The following is a 5,997-nucleotide window of genomic DNA, read 5'->3' as shown; positions in this document are numbered from 1 at the left end:
CAGAAGTAAAAGTTGCACAAAATTGAGTGAAAGTAGCAGAAGTATAGGCAGGACCATTATCTGTTTTAAGACAAAGAGGCAGACCAAGGGTAGCAAAGGCGGCAAGGCAAAAATTAATTACATGTTTGGCCGCTTCCCCTGAGAGCAGTTGGGTGAAAATGAAACCAGAGTTAAGTATCCACCAGCACATGTAAATATTGCAAACGGCCAAAAGGGGGCAAATGAGTAACATCCATTTGTCACAAGGCGTTCGGCTGAAGACCTCTGGGATTTACAGCTGAGTTTTGAACTGGGAGGAAAGTTTGGCAGGCAGAGCAAGTTTCAACAAGCTCTCTGGTAAGTGAAAACCGTTTGTACAGAGCACTAGCGTTTTGATGAAATGTTGTATGGGAGTCTTGTGTCTGGGAAATAAGTGAGCCCACTAGACGGGGGCAGACAAGACTGTCCACAGTTGCATTGCCTTCTGTCAGAGGACCTGGGCGATCCGAGTGTGATCTGATACGTCCAATAAATAGAGGATACTTTCGCTGGTGGAGCATGCGCCGTAGAATTGTAAACATTTGAAAAATCTCTTTTGAGGCAGACGCAGTGAGAGTCGTTGCTAAATGTTGAATGGCTCCCACCATGTACTTGCTGTCTGAGTAGATATTAACTGCCTGTGAGTGATCTCTGAGAACCATATAAACAGTATAAAGCTCTACTCGCGGAGCAGAAGTAAATGGGGTGGCCTCCACCTGAGAGCTGCTTGCCGTAAGCGGCTTTTTTTGAACAGCTGTCCTCAGTAAACACTAATTGAGCTAAAGGAACCGGCTGTGTTTGGACGATTTTAGGAAAAATGAATGGATGTTGTTGTGTAAATGAAAGTATTTTAGAGGAAGGATAATGACATACTATCTGTCCTGTAAAATTTGCAAAGACTAGTCCCCAGTCTCCAGCAAATTGTCACAGTCAGGATTGTTGAGTGGTGTTATATGGCACAATGACTGTATTGGGGTCTCGACCAAAGATCTGATAGCATCGTTCTCTACCCTTAGCTATTAGAGATGAAACTGCTGAATAGTAAGGTGTTAAAGACTTAGGTGGGTTTGAGCCAAATATAACCACGCCTCAGGGGAGTCTTTTTGCCACAGCACTGTAGTGGGTGTATGAGCAGTCTGTAAGATAATTAGATCTAAGGAAGTTGTGGGTTAATGCGAGTTAACTGAGCCTAAGCTGTGGCTTCTTTCACCTGTTTAAGAACTAATGTTGCTAGTTCAGTTAAAGTTCTAGAGGAGGTGGGGTCAGGATCACCTGGCAAAATTGTAAAAAGTGGTGGTAATTGGCCAGCAATTTTAGCATAGGGCAAAGCCAACTAATGTCTCCAAGGAGTTTTTGAAAATCATTTAAAGCATGTAAACAGTGCCAGTGAATTTGCAGCCTCTGAGGACGAATAGTGTGACCAGAAATGATTGTTCCTAGATACTTAAAAGGAGCCAATTTTTACACTTTTTTTGGTACCACCATCAGACCAGACTAAGGGCCAAGTCCAAGTCCCCAGAAATTTGTCTTAAAGTTTTTTCAGATGAATGTGCCACAAGAATATCATCTATATAATGAATGATATATGCTGATTTATATTTTTGTCTAGTAGATTTTAAAGTAACTGTTACAAAGGACTGACAGAGTTGGGCTGTAGCCATTTCTTGAGGAAGTGCTTGTCAACAATATTGTTTAACAGGTGCTTGAAAATTTGGGGAAGGTACCAAGAATGCAAAATATTCCTGGTCGTCTGGATATAAGGGGATGGTAAAAAAGGCATCTTTAAGATCCAGAACCAAAAGATGATAATCTAATGGAATAGCAGTTGGAGTGAGTAAACCTGGTGGCAGAGCACCCGTAGGCTGCATTGTGACATTAATGGATCGCAAATCTTGCAATAATCTCCATTTGTCTGGACTAAAATTTCACCTGTGTAATTAGTATTTATAACTCCAGGTAGTACTAAAAAATCTTTTGAAGTAAGACCACTATGCCCAACAACCAGCCCCCACAGTTTCAGGGGCAGTGGCCTCTATCACTGCCCTGCGCTCCCAAGTAAAATGTCCCTTTTTGCCCCACTGGAAACAAGTTCTAGATTTATTTTTAGGACATTGTCCTGGAGGTTTACCCTGAAGAGTGGAGGCTAAAGTCAATTTTTGGACATATGCCAAACCAACATCTGCACAAAGGCGAATGAAGTCATTTAGAGTAGCCTTAGTCTTGTAAGGTTGCAAAATGGCTTGGCATGTTTTGTTGGCATTTTTAAAAGCCATTTGCTTTCCTAACACATTGTTGGTTTTTGGGTCAGCTATAAGCCATCCTACTGCCTGAAGCAGGTGGGCAATGAAGTCTGCATATGGTTCCTCTGGTCCCTGGACAATTTTACTAAATTTTGGGGACTTCACCTTTGGTTGGAAGAGACCTTCAAGTCTGTGCAGTACAAATATTTATTTGTCGATAAGCCTTTAAAGGATAGCCAAACTGATTTTGTAAGGGCTCAAAGTTTTTATTACTCACTAAATATCCCTAGATATATTCACATCATGAGCTGTATTGTGCTCAGCCTGCTGACTACATCTATCATGGTAATCATATTCCCATCTTAGATAATCTCTTGGATCCAAGCATGCTTTTGCAAGGTTATACCAATCCTTAGGGGCCAAGGCATCATGGGCCAAGGCGTCCAAGAGAGTTATCACAAATGAGGAAGTAGGTCCATACGAGGCTGAAGCTGTTTTTAAATCTCTGTGTAATTTAAAAGACAAAGGATCATGCTGTCTCAGCATCTGTCCTGGATTATTAGGGTCTGGACATACTAGCATGGGGCAAACCTGAAACCCCTCCACATCCTCTCCTCGTGCCATCGCCCCACTTAAGCAGCCTGCAGGGGGGAGATCTTAAAACGAGTTATATTATGTTCCTTGCATTTTTCTGGTATGAGCTCCCTGGGCTTTGGGTCAGTAAAATTAAGAGCTGCAAACCTTTGAGGCCAACGGTCCTGCTTCTCTCTAGTTATTTCATCCTCTAATTTTTGTTGATACTTTGGGGGCAGAGGGTCTTCTGAGCTGTCTCCATCACCCTCCTTCCCAAAAGAGGAGGCAGTTTCAAGTAAGACTTGGGGTGGCAGAGAGAAGTCCATAGGTGGGGCAGAAGGCTTGGCCGCCTGGGCATCTTCACTTAACTCCTGGCCTTTAGGAGATGCCAAGATAGCCTGAACTCCCCTCAGTGTGTTAGAAAGAGCAGTAATACAATTCTGTTGGTCTGAATATCCTGAGGTTAAATGATAATAAAATATTGTACCAGGCGTGGTGGCTCACACCTGCAATCCAAGTACTTTGGAGGCCAAGGTGGGCGGATCACCTGAGGTCGGGAATTCAAGACCAGCCTGACCAACATGGTGAAACCCCGTCTTAAAAAAAAAAAAAAAAAAGTCAGACGCGGTGGTTCACACCTGTAATCCCAGCACTTTGGGAGGCCGAGGCGGGTGGATCACGAGGTCAAGAGATCGAGACCATCCTGGTCAACACGGTAAAACCCCGTCTCTACTAAAAATACAAAAAATTAGCTGGGCATGGTGGCGTGTGCCTGTAATCCCAGCTACTCAGGAGGCTGAGGCAGGAGAATTGCCTGAACCCAAGAGACGGAGGTTGCAGTGAGCCGAGATCGCGCCATTGCACTCCAGCCTGGGTAATGAGCAAAACTCTGTCAAAAAAAAAATCTGCTGCACAAAGTGTAGAAAATTTTCTAGGTGCTCTTTATGTACACAACGTCTTTTACCCTTAAGGAGGGCAAGCAGCATTTTCACATACAAAGAACTATCACTAGACAAAGAATTGCCCATGCTTAACGCAATTATTACATGCAAATTAAGGGGTGAATTATGCAGAAATTTCCCAGGCACAACAATCCTCCTGCCTCAGCCTGGCAACATGCTGGGATTACAGGTGTGAGCCACCATGCCCAGTCAAGAGTCCGATTTTTTTATTCTTTGTTAATTACAGCAGTTGAATTCTTGGTCTTAATCAACAGATTGGTAAACTTCAGAGGAAAACAATTCACTGGCTAAATATTTAGTAGTTTACAGGATGATGCAAAAACTGGAGAACGAGGCTCAATCCATCATCATGAGAGGCAAAACATGGCCAAAGATTACTCCAGGAATGTCCCGCCTGGAATGCCACCACTGCTACCAACACAACTGGGCCCTTGACCAGATTCTTTTCAGCTCTTTCCATTAGGAAGAGCAGTTAATTTCTGCACTTCTTGGATCTTGGGTCACTTTACGACTTGATCTGAAGTATGCTTCAGATCAATGCTGTAGAAGTAACACTGTAACGGCTAGGCACAGTGACTCACACCTGTAATCCCAGCACTTTGGGAGGCCAAGGCAGGAGAATTGCTTAAGCCAAGGAGTTTAAGACCAGCCTGGCCAACATAGCAAGATCCCCTCTCTACAGAAAAAAAATTAAAATTAACTGGGTGTGGTGACATGCATTTGTAGTCCCAACTACTCAGGAGACTGAGGTGGGAGGATCCCTTGAGCCCAGGACATTGAGGCTGCAATAAGCCATGATTGTGCCCCTGCACTCCAGCCTGGGCAACAGAGCAAGCTCCTGTCTCAAACAAACAAACAAAAGGCTGGGCGCAGCCCAGGATCACACCAGGATTACAGGATCACACCTGTAATCCCAGCACTTTGGGAGGCCACGGCAGGTGGGTCACGAGATCAGGAGATTGAGACCAGCTCAGGCAACATGGTAAAGCCTCATCTCTACTAAAAATACAAAAATTATCCAAGTGTCTACTAAAAATACAAAAATGGTGCACTCCTGTAGTCCCAGCTACTTGGGAGGCTGAAGCAGAAGAATCACTTGAACCTAGGAGGCAGAGGTTGCAGTGAGCCAAGATTGTGCCACTGCACACCAGCCTGGGTGACAGAGCAAGACTCAGTCTAAAAAAAAAAAAAAATTGGAATTGGAATTGGAACTGAGACACCTAAAAAAAAACTGGGAACCTCAAATGCTAAACCTTCTGTGAAAAGCTGGGGTAGCAAAAAAAAAAGAAAAGAAAAAACCTCACGCTCCAGTGTGGGTGAACAAGGAGGTTTACTTACTTCTTTTATCGGAGTGGAAAAAGGGCCTCCCCCAACAACTCAAAGTCTGGGTTTGCACTTGGCATGAAATTGAATCTAAACTTATACATCCCACATGATCTAGGGGACCAGGCAAAGAAATTAATTCAAGCATTGCCCCTGAGATCTGGAAGGCACGTCTGGCCCATCCCTCCCAGACACTGTGCTTGCAGGTAAGACAATCAGGCCAGGATTTTATTTAGTACCATGCTGATCTCCATACAATTTCCTCTTGCCCTTTACCCCCCAGAAATAGGACTTGTGTGGACTGAGCCAAGCAGCACAGGTGGACAGTGAGCTTATCCACCTGCTAGCTGATGGATGACTTCGATTTCTGCTTTTGCACTGGACGTGGGCAGTATTTCCTTGGTCTGATTATCCTTCTCCCGGTGATAGAAACACTTTCCTTGCTATTCTGAGTCAAATCCAAAGAGGGTGACCTGGTGGATGAGAGAGGGACATGTGCATCAGCAGGTAGACTCCTGTCCTTACCGCTGCCTCCCTTCACTCAGCACCTAGGATGACAGGTTGCCCCTTGGAGCTGGGAGGAGACTGGAGCTCACCTCTTCCAGGAAATAGACTCTGGATACGGTGAGATAAACACACTCCTACTGTCACCTAGGAGCCCCAAAAAGAGAATGTCAACTAGCTTCTCTTCATGACAGTGGAGGAAGAGAGGGGAACACCCGAGGACATACGAGAAGGGCGTTCCAGGTCAACGGAATGGAGCATGAGAAGGCATGGGGCAGCTCGTGTGTTTAGGGAATTCTAAGAGCCCATACGAAAGCCTGGGAGACAGGAGGTGAGGGGAGGGTTCAGAACATGTAGAGTCTTTTTTTTTTTTTTTT

Source organism: Cebus imitator, unplaced genomic scaffold (genome assembly GCF_001604975.1).
Source record: "Cebus imitator isolate Cc_AM_T3 unplaced genomic scaffold, Cebus_imitator-1.0 Scaffold18, whole genome shotgun sequence".
Classification (NCBI taxonomy): domain Eukaryota; kingdom Metazoa; phylum Chordata; class Mammalia; order Primates; family Cebidae; genus Cebus; species Cebus imitator.
This window is presented reverse-complemented; position numbering follows the sequence as displayed.